The 13,813-nt window shown below is 40.4% G+C and overlaps 1 long non-coding RNA gene across 1 annotated transcript in view; it reads right to left on the minus strand.

Annotated features, from left to right (window-relative positions):
• Positions 1-8,926, minus strand: part of LOC133228444 (uncharacterized) — a 52,411-nt gene extending 43,485 nt beyond the window's left edge. The window contains exons 1-2 of the long non-coding RNA XR_009730201.1: positions 8,738-8,926; positions 3,709-3,764 (exon numbers count right to left, since the gene is read on the minus strand). This is a non-coding gene — a long non-coding RNA (uncharacterized LOC133228444). The remainder of the gene's footprint in view (positions 1-3,708; positions 3,765-8,737) is intronic.
• Positions 8,927-13,813: the final 4,887 nt, after the last annotated feature.

Below are 13,813 nucleotides of genomic sequence, written 5' to 3' on the forward strand. Positions count from 1 at the left end.
CAAAAACAAAACCGGGAACTGACTGTGGCTCAGATAATAAACTCCTTATTGCCAAATTCAGACTTAAATTGAAAGTAGGGGAACTGAAAGTAGGGAAAACCACTAGACCATTCAGATATGACCTAAATCAAATCCCTAACAATTATACAGTGGAAGTGGGAAATAGATTCAAGGGATTAGATCTGATAGACAGAGTGCCTGAAGAACTATGGACAGAGGTTCATGATATTGTATAGGAGGTAGTGATCAAGACCATCCCCAAGAGAAAGAAATGCAAAAAGGCAAAATGGTTGTCTGAGGAGGCCTTACAAATAGCTGAGAAAACAAGAGAAGTTAAAGGCAAAGAAGAAAAGGAAAGATATACCTATTTGAATGCAGAGTTCCAAAGAATAGCAAGGAGAGATAAGAAAGCCTTCCTCAGTGATCAGTGCAGATAAATAGAGGAAAACAATAGAATGAGAAAGACTAGGGATCTCTTCAAGGAAGTTAGAGATACCAAGGGAACATTTCAGGCAAATGGGCACAATAAAGGACAAAAATGGTATGTACGAAGCAGAAGATATTAAGAAGAGGTGGCAAGAATACACAGAAGAACTGTACAAAAAAGATCTTCACAACCCAGATAACCACAACGGGGTGATCACTCACCTACAGCCAGACATCCTGGAATGCAAGGTCAAGTGGGCCTTAGGAAGCATCACTATGAACAAAGCTATTGGAGGTGATGGAATCCCAGTTGAGCTATTTCAAATCCTAAAAGATGATGCTGTTAAAGTACTGCATTCAATATGCCAGCAAATTTGGAAAACTCAGCAGTGGCCACAGGACTGGAAAAGGTCAGTTTTCATTCCAATCCCAAAGAAAGGCAATGCCAAAGAATGTTCAAACTACTGCACAGTTGTATTCACCTCATACTCTAGCAAAGTAATGCTCAGAATTCACCAAGTCAGGCTTCAACAGTATGAACTTCCAGATGTTCAAGCTGGTTTTACAAAAGGCAGAGGAACCAGAGATCCAATTGCCAACACCTGTTGGATCATCAAAAAAGCAAGAGAGTTCCAGAAAATCATCTACTTCTGCTTTATTGACTATGCCAAAGCCTTTGACTGTGTGGGTCACAACAAACTGTGGAAAATTCTTCAAGAGATAGGAATACCAGACCACCTGACCTGCCTCCTGAGAAATCTGTATGCAGGTCAGGAAGCCACAGTTAGAACTGGACATGGAACAACAGACTGGTTCTAAATAGGGAAAGGAGTACGTCAAGTATATTGTCACCATGCTTATTTATCTTATATGCAGAGTACATCATGAGAAATGCTGGGCTGGATGAAGGACAAGCTGGAATCAAGATTGCCGGGAGAAATAACAATAACTCCAGATATGCAGATGAAACCAACCTTATGGCAGTAAGTGAAGAACTAAAGAGCTTCTTTATGAAAGTGAAAGAGGAGAGTGGAAAAGCTGGCTTAAAACCTAGCATTCAGAAAACTAAGATCATGGCCTTCGTTCCCATCACTTCATGGCAAATAGATGGGGAAACAATGCAAACAGTGAGAGATTATGTTTCTGGGCTCCACAATCACTGCAGATGGTGACTGCAGCCATGAAATTAAAAGACACTTGTTCCTTGGAAGAAAGGACCAACCTAGACAGCATATTAAAAAGCAGAGACACACTTTGTCAACAAAGGTCCATCTAGTCAAAGCTATGATTTTTCCAGTAGTCTTGTATGGATGTGAGAGTTGGAATATAAAGAAAGCTGAGAGCTGAAGAATTGATGCTTTTGAACTGTGGTGTTGGAGAAGACTCTTGAGAGTCCCTTGGACTGCAAAGAGATCAAACCAGTTAATCCTAAAGGAAATCGGTCCTGAATACTCATTGGAATGACTGATGCTGAAGCTGAAACTCTAATTCTTTGGCCACCTGATGCAAAGAACTGATTCATGGAAAAGACCCTGATGCTGGGAAAGATTGAAGGCAGGAGGAGAAGGGGATGACAGAGGATCAGATGGTTGGATGGTATCACCTACTCAGTGGACATGAGTTTGAGCAAGCTCAGGGAGTTGGTGGTGGACAGGGAGGCCTGGTGTGCTGCAGTCCATGGGATCACAAAGAGTTGGACATGATTGAGCAACTGAACTGAGCTGAACTGAATGGTGAGACAATTGAAATAAATGTGGTCTTTATGGTACCCACTTTAAAGTGGAAAACACTAATTTTAGTAACATCTGCTTCTTTGACAAATGTAGAACTCATTATATCACAGTCATAACTCATTTAGCCCTAATCCTACCCTGTTTCAAGGTGTGAATCAAGTTTGCAAATCACTTAAGGTAATTTTGGCCTATATAAATATTATAGTTATGTATATTGCTGAGTTATCAGCTAGTTAGTTGCCTTTGAATGCTAAATTGAAATACTAATTTAAAATTCTGTTACTTGGACTTTCCTGATGGTCCAGTGGTTGGGAGTCTTCCTGCCGGTTCAGGGGACACATGTCCAATCCCTGGTCCGAGAAGATTCCACATGTTGCAGGGCAACTAAGCCTATGCACCACAACTACTAAGCTTGAGCACTCTAGAGCCCATGGATCACGACTACTGAGTCCACGTGCAACAACTATTGAAGCCTGTGTGCTCCAGAACCCGTCCGTGCTCTAGAAGAAGAGAAAGGCCACCACAGTGAGAGACGCAAGTAATGCAAGGAAGGGTAGCTCCCACATGTAACAATGAAGACCCAGCACAGCCAAAAATAGATAAATTAAAAAAACAAATTGTTACATAGGTATCATGCAAGTCTCTAACATTGAAAAAGATGAAATAACTGTTACATAGTTATTTAACTAATGTAACTGTAAAATCTAGATTTACAGATAATTGCAATAAATTAGATGCAGAAGTCATTGTAGTATGTCTATGACCCACAGAATATAGTGGAACCAAGCTTTCTAAAGGGAAAGACCAATTGGTTAACTTCCCTAGTCATGCAGCACATTAACGTTAGTCATTTAAGATCACACAGCTACCTAGCATCATTGTTTATTCCCAGAACACACAACATAAATTATGATCTAGTTGCTGATGAACATGGCTGTTGGAACTTTTGTCATAAACTATTTTCCAAATGCCCTCTGTAGGATTGACTTTATTTTTGCCAGTTGAGTAGTCTGGAACCGAACATAATGGCCATCAGTAAGCAATGCCTATGTTTGATGTCTTTGGAAGGCAGCCACACACACACACACACACACACACACACGGGAAAATGATTAACTGAACATCTGTTATTTTCCTTCAAATTTGGGCTTGGCTAAAAGGACACAAAGTACACAGCAGTGGCCAGCTGCTGACAAGTAAATTTCCACAGATATTTTACGACTGTGCCAAAATGTTTACTGTCTCCTCCTCTGTAAAATTAAATTGTGAAATACAGAATAATGTGTAAAAGAAGGACTCTTAATTATGCATATAATCCTAAGATGGGCTAAATTTGTATGCTTCCATGAAAATTCATGCTACCAGAGTCAAGTTTTGCCTTTAAGGTAAGAATTCACCTTTGGGAATTTATTCTGATGCTAGTAACCTGGTCTTTTAAAATTTTGCATGTTGGCTTTCATAGGCCACTGCAGATGGGCCTCTGACTAAAACATTTTGTCAATAACCATCAACATCTAAGGTTTTGTTAATAGTTTGTCATATTTATTACCTTTCAATTTTTTCGATGCTCACCTGAAAGTGTAAGAATTCACAAGTGTGTAGACTCTGAAAGATAAGAGCAAAACAATCAAGATGCTTCTTGTCACCATTCAGTATAAACAGCAGTCTATTCACTTGTTTCTACAAATATTCACAGCACTGATCATGTGCCCAGCATAGGCTCTGTGAGCACGTGATACATCAAGACATATTGCTTTCTCCAAAGAAGTTACCGTATAGCAAGTAATTAAGCAAGTACTTTTATCTCAAATAAGTAATAGAGCTTTATGCAAAAAGGGAAGCGTTTTACAACACCCTTTTCATTTATCAGTTTTGGGATATGCCTAGAGATGTTTAGCATTTATTAGATACTAACCAGAGTTGGTAAACTCCACCTGTAGGATTTCCGCAGGCAAACTAGGCTAGGCATTTGCAAGTGAAGATCCCCAAATGGCTGGAATCTAACAGGGAGACTACTTCCAGTAGTATAGGCATATTTCTGAGGTACAGAAGAGTACAAACTTAGGAAATGCCATCAGCCTTATGGAAATGTAGTGATTGTGGTGGTGTATCAAATGAGAAGAAAAACAATGATATAAAAACGTTTTATTGTATTTAAAGCAAACATTTAGAGCCTTCAAAACATACTCAATGTCTGTTCCTAATCGTTTAATCATAGCTTTTGCTCAATTGTAGCAAACACTAGTTTTCACCAAGTTGGAATTAATTCAGTGATAAGTTTTTGTATTTTCCTAATTGATTAATTATTGCCTATACCCTTAGGACATAAAGCAGATAACTCTCTTCAACAATTGTCCCAACAATATGAGAGACTTCCACTTCTAAACACAATAGTATCATAAGGATTGGGTTTATATCCCCATCTTAAATAAATATAAAACTGGACAAAATATATTTATAAAATGTAATTACAATTTATAGAATTAGCAGAAAAGGACATCAATCTATAAAAATACTGAATATATTCAAGAAGATAGAGGAAATCATAAATGGAAGATATAAAAAAGACCCAAATGGAACTTTTAGAGATGAAATACGCAATACCTGAGGCAAAAACAGCATAGATGGAGTGAACAATAGATGGGATACTTCAGAAGAAAAGAAAATAGTGAATTTGGAGACCTAGAAATAGAAACTATTGAAATAAAACAGAACAAAGACTGGAATAAAGTGAATAGGGCACCGTAAGTTATAGAACAAGGTCGAGCAGCACACTATATTTGTAAGTAAAGTCCCAGAAAGGTTTGGTTGGGGAGAGGAACAGAAAAATTATTTGAAAAAACAATGGCCAAAATTTTTAAAATATGTTGAGGAGTACAGATCTTCAGATCAGATCAGTTGCTCAGTCATGTCTGACTCTTTGCGACCCCATGAATCACAGCACGCCAGGCCTCCCTGTCCATCACCAACTCCCGGAGTTCACTCAGACTCACGTCCGTCAAGTCAGTGATGCCATCCAGCCATCTCATCCTCTGTCGTCCCCTTATCCTCCTGCCCCCAATCCCTCCCAGCATCAGAGTCTTTTCCAATGAGTCAACTCTTCGCATGAGGTGGCCAAAGGACTGGAGTTTCAGCTTTAGCCTCATTCCTTCCAAAGAAATCCCAGGGCTGATCTCCTTCACAATGGACTGGTTGGATCTCCTTGCAGTCCAATGGACTCTAAAGAGTCTTCTCCAACACCACAGTTCAAAAGCATCAATTCTTCGGCACTCAGCCTTCTTCACAGTCCAACTCTCACATCCATACATGACCACAGGAAAAACCATAGCCTTGACTAGACGAACCTTTGTTGGCAAAGTAATGTCTCTGCTTTTGAATATGCTATCTAGGTTGGTCATAACTTTCCTTCCAAGGAGTAAGCGTCTTTTAATTTCATGGCTGCAGTCACCATCTGTAGTGATTTTGGAGCCCAGAAAAATAAAGTCTGACACTGTTTCCACTGTTTCCCCATCTATTTCCCATGAAGTGATGGGACTGGATGCCATGATCTTAGTTTTCTGAATGTTGAGCTTTAAGCCAACTTTTTCACTCTCCACTTTCACTTTCATCAAGAGGCTTTTGAGTTCCTCTTCACTTTCTGCCATAAGGGTGGTGTCATCTGCATATCTGAAGTTATTGATATTTCTCCCGGCTATCTTGATTCCAGCTTGTGTTTCTTCCAGTCCAGCGTTTCTCATGATGTACTCTGCATATAAGTTAAATAAATAGGGTGACAGTATACAGCCTTGATGTACTCCTTTTCCTATTTGGAACCAGTCTGTTGTTCCATGTCCAGTTCTAACTGTGGCTTCCTGACCTGCATACAGATTTCTCAAGAGGCAGATCAGGTGGTCTGGTATTCCCATCTCTTGAAGAATTTTCCACAGTTTATTGTGATCCACACAGTCAAAGGCTTTGGCATAGTCAATAAAGCAGAAATAGATACTTTTCTGGAACTCTCTTGCTTTTTCCATGATCCAGCAGATGTTGGCAATTTGATCTCTGGTTCCTCTGCTTTTTCTAAAACCAGCTTGAACATCAGGAAGTTCACGGTTCACATATTGCTGAAGCCTGGCTTGGAGAATTTTGAGCATTACTTTATTAGTGTGTGAGATGAGTGCAATTGTGTGGTAGTTTGAGCATTCTTTGGGATTGGAATGAAAACTGACCTTTTCCAGTCCTGTGGCCACTGCTGAGTTTTCCAAATGTGCTGGCATATTGAGTGGAGCACTTTCACAGCATCATCTTTCAGGATTTGGAATAGCTCAACTGGAATTCCATCACCTCCACTAGCTTTGTTCGTAGTGATGCTTTCTAAGGCCCACTGGACTTCACATTCCAGGATGTCTGGCTCTAGGTGAATGATCACACCATCATGATTATCTGGGTCCTGAAGGTAAGTTTTGTACAGTTCTTCTGTGTATTCTTGCCATCTCTTCTTAATATCTTCTGCTTCTGTTAGGTCCATACCATTTCTGTCCTTTATCGAGCCCATCTTTGCATGAAATGTTCCTTTGGTATCTGATTTTCTTGAGGAGATCCCTAGTCTTTCCTCTTCTGTTGTTTTCCTGTATTTCTTTGCATTGATTGCTGAAGAAGGCTTTCTTATCTCTCCTTGCTATTCTTTGGAACTCTGCATTCAGATGTTTATATCTTTCCTTTTCTCCTTTGCTTTTCGCTTCTCTTCTTTTCACAGCTATTTGTAAGGCCTCTCCAGACAGCCATTTTGCTTTTTTGCATTTCTTTTCCATGGGGATGGTCTTGATCCCTGTCTCCTATACAATGTCACGAACCTCATTCCATAGTTCATCAGGCACTCTATCTATCAGATCTAGGCCCTTAAATCTATTTCTCACTTCCACTGTATAATCATAAGGGATTTGATTTAGGTCATACGTGAATGGTCTAGTGGTTTTCCCTACTTTCTTCAATTTAAGTCTGAATTTGGCAATAAGGAGTTCATGATCTGAGCCACAGTCAGCTCCTGGTCTTGTTTTTGCTGACTGTATAGAGCTTCTCCATCTTTGGCTGCAAAGAATATAATCAGTCTGGTTTCGGTGTTGACCATCTGGTGATGTCCATGTATAGAGTCTTCTCTTGTGTTGTTGGAAGAGGGTGTTTGTTATGACCAGTGCATTTTCTTGGCAAAACTCTATTAGTCTTTGCCCTGCTTCATTCTGTATTCCAAGGCCAAATTTGCCTGTTACTCCAGGTGTTTCTTGACTTCCTACTTTTGCATTCCAGTCCCCTATAATGAAAAGGACATCTTTTTTGGGTGTTAGTTCTAAAAGGTCTTGTAGGTCTTCATAGAACCGTTCAACTTCATCTTCTTCAACATTAGTGGTTGGAGCATAGACTTGGATTACTGTGATATTGAATGGTTTGCCTTGGAAACGAACAGAGATTCTGTCGTTTTTGAGACTGCATCCGAGTACTACATTTCGGACTCTTTTGTTGACCATGATGGCCACTCCATTTCTTCTAAGGGATTCCTGCCCACAGTAGTAGATATAATGGTCATCTGAGTTAAATTCTCTCATTCCAGTCCATTTCAGTTCGCTGATTCCTAGAATGTCGACATTCACTCTTGCCATCTCTTGTTTGACCACTTCCAATTTGCCTTGATTCATGGACCTAACATTCCAGGTTCCTATGCAGTATTGCTCTTTACAGCATCAGACCTTGCTTCTATCACCAGTCACATCCACAGCTGGGTATTCTTTTTGCTTTGGCTCCATCCCTTCATTCTTTCTGGAGTTATTTCTCCACTGATGTCCGGTAGCATATTGGGCACCTACTGACCTGGGGAGTTTCTCTTTAAGTATCCTATCATTTTGCCTTTTCATACTGTTCAGGGGGTTCTCAAGGCAAGAATACTGAAGTGGTTTGCCATTCCCTTCTCCAGTGGACCACATTCTGTCAAATCTCTCCACCATGACCCGCCCGTCTTGGGTTGCCCAACGGGCATGGCTTAGTTTCATTGAGTCAGACAAGGCTGTGGTCCTAGTGTGATTAGATTGACTAGTTTTCTGTGAGTATGGTTTCAGTGTATTTGCCCTCTGATGCCCTCTTGCAACACCTACCGTCTTACTTGGGTTTCTCTTACCTTGGGCGTGGGGTATCTCTTCACGGCTGCTCCAGCAGAGCGCAGCCATTGCTCCCTACCTTGGATGAGGGGTATCTCCTCACTGCTGCCCTTCCTGACTTTCAACATGGGATAGCTCCTCTAGGCCCTCCTGCGCCCGCGCAGCTCCTTGGACGTGGGGTTGGTCCTCCCGGCCACTGCCCCTGGCCTTGGGCGTGGGGTAGCTCCTCCTACCCGCAGCCCCTGGCCTCAGGCTTGGGGCGTGGGGTATCTCCTCCCAGCCGCTGCCCCTGACCTCGGACGCGGGGTGACTGCTCTCATCGCGGCCCCTGACCTCGGACACGGGGTAACTCCTCTCATCGCCACCCCTGACCTCGGACGTGGGGTATCTCCTCTCGTCACCGCCCCTGACCTCCCGACGCTGGGTATCTCCTCTCGGCCGTCCCCCACTGACCTCGGATGCGGGGTAGCTCCTCTCGGCCGTTCCTCCGCCGTGGCAGTCTGGTACTCTCGGCCGCTGACCCTGACCTCGGACGTGGGGTAACTCCTCTTGGCTGCCGCCCTTCGGGCATGGGGTCCTCCCGGCTGCTGCCCCTGACCTCGGACATGGGGTGGCGCCTCTCGGCCGCGCTGAGCGCGCCCGTGGCAGGCGCCGGCGCTTGAGCGCCCCCGTGGCAGCCGCCTGCGCTTGAGCGCGCCCGTCGCAGCCGCCTGCGCTTGAGCGCCCCCGTCGCCGCCACACAGACCTTAAGATCCAAGAAATTCAGTTAACTCTAAGCAAAAAACATTAAGGAAACCACATTAGGCATAACATAGGCAAATTTCTGGGAACTACTAATAGAAAACAGAAATTCTACATGTAGGAGAATTAGGATATATTTGTTAGTTCTCTCTGCTATAATAAAATGCCATAGGCTGGGTAGCTTATATAACAGAAATTAATTTTCTCCCAGTTCTAAAAGCTGGAAGTTTGAGATCACATGGGGGCATGGTTGAATTCTGGTGAAGGATCTCTTCCTGATTAGTGGATGACAGCTTCCTGGCTGTGTGCTTACATGGTCTTTCTCCTGTGCATGTACACAGGGAGGGGAAGAGAGAGAAAGAGAGATCTCCCTCTTCTTATAATGCCACCAATCCTATGGGATAAGGACTCCACCCTTGTGACCTCATTTAACCTTAATTACCTCCTAAATGCCTATCTTCAAATAAAGTCACATTTGGCTTCACCATAGGAATTTGGAGGGTGGCTGCTAAGTCAGTTCAGTCATGTCCGACTCTGTGCGATCCCATAGACGGCAGCCCACCAGGCTTCCCCGTCCCTGGGATTCTCCAGGCAAGAACACTGGAGTGGGTTGCTATTTCCTTCTCCAATGCATGAAAGTGAAAAGTGAAAGTGAAGTCGCTCAGTTGTGTCCAACTCTTCGAGACCCCAACCCCATGGACTGCAACCTACCAGGCTCCTCTGTCCATGGCATTTTCCAGGCAAGAGTACTGGAGTAGGGTGCCATTGCCTTCTCCTTGGAGGGCGGGGGACCACACAATTCAGTCTGTGGCTAAACTAATAATAACTGTAGTCTTCTCATTAAAAAAAGAGAAAGAACACGTGGATTGACATCTTTAAAGCATTCACAGGAAAAATTTTAAGCTCAGCAAAAAGATCTTTCAAAAGACTTTTCATATATACAAAATCTGAGTTTGTTACTAGTATGTTGTCACTACAAGAAAGAGAAAAGTCCTTCAGGTGGAAGGAAAAAGTGATTTCAGATGGAAATACACATCTTACAAATGAATGAATGGAGAGCACCAGACGTGGTACATACATGATTAAGTATATTAGATTTTTTCCCCTAATTTTTAAATCTCTTTAAAAATATAATTGATTAGTGAAAGTAGTAATGTACTCTAGGTTTATAACATAAGTAAATGTGAAATGTATTACAATAGTAGTACAAAGATGGGGTTGTGGAATGAACATATACTGCTGTAAGTTTCTTATACTGAATATAAAAATGACATATTTGAAAGTAAATTATAAGTGAAAGATGTACACTGTAAATTATAGAAAAATCATAAAACAAAAAACAAAAATCCCACAAAACCCAGAAAATAAACCAAACCAAAAAACAAACCAATAATAGAAAATGAAACCATAAAAACATAATCCAACTGAAGGAAGGAGAAGAAGGAAAAGGTAACAAAACCCAGAAAAAAAAAATAGGCGCGTGATTACTATAGATTGAATGTTTGTGCCCTTCCCCCAATCCATATGTTGAAAATTAATCCTCAACGTAATATTTGGAGGTGAGACCTTTGGGAGGTGATCAACTAGATTGAGGGTAGAGCCCTTATAAATGTGATTAGTGCCCTTATAAGAGGGGCCCAGGAGAACTTCCTTGCCCTCTTCCGTTATGTAAGGACTCAGTGAAAAGATAGTAGTCTATGAACCAGGAAGTGGGTCCTCACCAGATACTTTAGTCGTGGACTTCCCATCCTCCAGAACTGTGAGAAGTAAATTCCTATAACTTGTAAGTCATCTAGTCTACTGTATTTTGTTAAAGCAGTCTAAATCAAGACAATGGTAGATTTAAAACCAACTGTATTGATAATTGCATTAAGTGTAACTAGTCTAGCCATCCAATTTAGATGGCAAAGGTTGTCAAAAGCAAGACCCAACTATACAGTGTCTACCAGAAACCCTCTTTAAATATAAAGATGTATTAAGTACAAAGATATAAAAATATGCACCATGCGGAAATAAATTTTATAGTACCAGACAAATTGGATTTTAGGACAAAGAAGATCAGGGATCAAGAGTCATTTCATAATCATTTCATCAATAGTTAAAAATTCTAAATATTTAATCTAATATTAGAGTTTTTAAGCACTTTAAATGAAACTTGATAGAATGAAAAAAAAATAACAACTACATAATTTATAGTTGAGGATTTCAACACCCCTCTCAATAATTGATTATAATTAATTATTGGTTATCAAAAGTTAAATATATTTTGCTCTGGACACTATTCCTTCTCTTCTGCTCAACCCTTTGTGTAGGAAGCAAACTAAATTTTAGCTCTGCTATATCTATATAGAGATCCTAAAGAGCATCAGAAACAAGAGAAAAAGCCCAATTGAAAGAGAAAACCAAGAGACAGTTGGACAACAGCTTTGGGTACTTAGGAGGCTGTCAGTCTGTTTTTGTACTATAAATCCAGTTTCTTTATTTTTAGGAATGATGTTTTAAAGGTTGTAAGGGGAAGGAGACCAGTGCCTTTTTCTGTGATGACCACAAAACCTGGCATGTATAAGGTGGAATATAGTGAAATGATTAATCACAGAAGATTCAGGCAGGAAAAATTGTTTGATTGATAGCTGTGGAACCTTGAAAGTTACTTGATTTCTCTGGCACCCAGTTTCATTATCTGTAAAACAAGGATAATAGTACTGTATTCATTTATTTGTTGTCGTTTCTCAGTCACTAAGTTGTGTCCAACTCTTTGCGATCCCATGGACTGCAGCACGCCAGGCTCCTCTGTCCTCCACTATCTCCTGGAGTTTGCTCAAATTCATATCCATTAGATGTGATGCTATCTACTCATCTCAATCTCTGCTGCCCTCTTGTCCTTTTGCATTCAATCTTTCTCAGCATCAGGGTCTTTTCCAATGAATCAGCTCTTTGCATCAGGTGGCCAAAGTATTGGAGCTTCACCTTCAGCATCAGTCCTTCAAATGAATATTCAGAGTTGATTTCCTTTAGGACTGACTGGTTTGATCTCCTTGCAGTCCACAGGACTCTGAAGAGGCTTGTCTAACACCACAATGTGAAAGCATAGTCTTTGGCATTCCTTTCTTTAGGGTTGCCATAACAAATTATCACAAACCAGGTGGTTTAAAACAACAAAGATTTATTGTCTTAGAGTTTTGTTGGAGGCCAGAAATCCTAAAGTAAGGTATTAGCAGGTCCATCTGAAGCCTCTAGCAGAGAATTCTTCCTTGCCTCTTCCAGCTTCTTATTATCCAGGGTGTTCCTTGACTTGTGGTTGTAAAACTCCATTCTCTGCCTTTGTCTTCTCTTCTTAGGACATTTGTCATTGGATTTGGGGTCCACTTAGATTAGCCAGGATAATATCCTCTTGAGATCTTTAGTTTAATATTCAAAGACACTTTCCCCAAATAAGATTACATTCAAAGGTGCCAGGTATTTAGATGCGGACAAACTTTTTTTTGAGGGGGGGGTATGTCATCATTTGACTGACAAGCATTTACCTAAAAGTGTTGTTTTATGCCTTAAATAAGATGACTTCTCTAGAGTATCTATCCTATAATAGTTTTTTACTTCTAGGTATATTTTCTTTAATCTTTGTGCTAACTTTACAAAACAGACGTGACATATTCAATTTATAAATTAGGAAACAGAAACTTAAGAGTTAAATAATTCAACCAAGCCAATACTGATTTTAAAAAATAGTAATTGAAGTTATAAACCATTTACAATAGCTTAAAAATGTTGGAATACTTAGGGATAAATTTAAGAAAAAATTTGTAGGATGCTACACTAAAAGCTACAAAGCATTGCTGATAGAAATCTAAAAAGACTTCACTAAATAGAGATATATACAATGCTCATCAATCTAATGACTCAATATTGTTAAGAAGTCAGTTCTCTCTAAATTGGTTTATAGTTTTCGTATAATCTCCATCAAAATCCCAACAGTTTTTCGAGGGTAGAACTTGATGGGCTGACTCTATAGAAATTAGGATAGACAAAACAATTTTGAAAGAAGAATAAAATTAGAGGACATACTATGAGAGTATTATAGACATCTACAGTAATGAAAGCAACGTGGTTTGGCATAATGACAGACAATCCAGTAAAACAGAAGAGTCCAGAAATAAACTTATAGATGCATGGCCAACTGGTTGTCACCAAAGGTGACAGGGGAAGGGATAATCTTTAAAGACTTGATGTTAGTAATTAAACATCCATGTGCAGAAGAAAAACATGCAACCTTATTTGACATCATAGGGCATTGAAACTGCAGTGAAACACCTCTCCATACCCATCACACTCATGAGAGAAACTGTTTGTATTTTTAGCTGACAATACAAACTATTGCTGAGGATGCGGAACAGCAAGAATTCTCAACTACTACTGGTGATATTCAGAATGGCACTGCAACTTTGGAAAATAATTTGGCGTTTTCCCCTAAAGTGAAATATTCTTACACAAGAGAAATTAAAATATATATTCATACAAAGACTTGTATACAAATGTCTCATAGCAACTTCATTAATTTTAGACAACCGCTGGCAATAGCCCAAGTGGCCATCAACTAGTAATGAATAAACAAATTGTGGTGCATCTTTATAACGGCATAGTACTCAACCGAGAAAACTAAAGAACTGTGTTCAATACAGACAATAGCGTAGGTGAACCTTAAAAGCATTATATAAAGTGAAAGCAGTGAGGTAGCTAGAATGCCCTCCAGAAGATGTCCACACCCTAATCCCTGGACTCTAGGAATATGTT

Source organism: Bos javanicus, chromosome 17, assembly GCF_032452875.1.
Source record: "Bos javanicus breed banteng chromosome 17, ARS-OSU_banteng_1.0, whole genome shotgun sequence".
NCBI lineage: Eukaryota > Metazoa > Chordata > Mammalia > Artiodactyla > Bovidae > Bos > Bos javanicus.